The 406-nt window shown below is 36.9% G+C and overlaps 1 protein-coding gene across 5 annotated transcripts in view; it reads left to right on the forward strand.

Moving 5' to 3' along the window:
• Nucleotides 1-406, forward strand: part of LOC106869351 (disks large-associated protein 1) — a 374,528-nt gene that overhangs the window by 178,833 nt on the left and 195,289 nt on the right. The gene's annotated exons all lie outside the window — the stretch shown is intronic.

Consider the following 406-nt stretch of genomic DNA (forward strand, 5'->3'; position numbering starts at 1 on the left):
ATATATATATATATATATATATATATATATATATATATACACACGACAGGCTTCTTTTAGTTTCTGTCGACCAAATCCACTTACAGCTGAGGCTATAGTAGAAGACACTTGCCCAAGGTGCCACGCAATGGGACTGAACCCAGAACCACGTGGTGGGAAGCAAGCTTTTTACCACACAGCCATGATATAGTTATATAGTATTATATGTAATATAATAATATAGATGCTCATAATTATGAATTTAGTCTCACTGCTTGACATCTTGGACAATTGTCTCATACCATAATCCCAGACCAATTAAAGCTTTGTGAGTAAATTTGGTCAGCAGAAAACTGAAAATGAAGCCTGTTGTGTGTGTGTGTGTGTGTGTGTGTGTGTGTGTGTGTGTGTGTGTGTGTGTGTGTGT

The sequence above is a fragment of the Octopus bimaculoides genome, chromosome 6 (genome assembly GCF_001194135.2).
Source record: "Octopus bimaculoides isolate UCB-OBI-ISO-001 chromosome 6, ASM119413v2, whole genome shotgun sequence".
Classification (NCBI taxonomy): domain Eukaryota; kingdom Metazoa; phylum Mollusca; class Cephalopoda; order Octopoda; family Octopodidae; genus Octopus; species Octopus bimaculoides.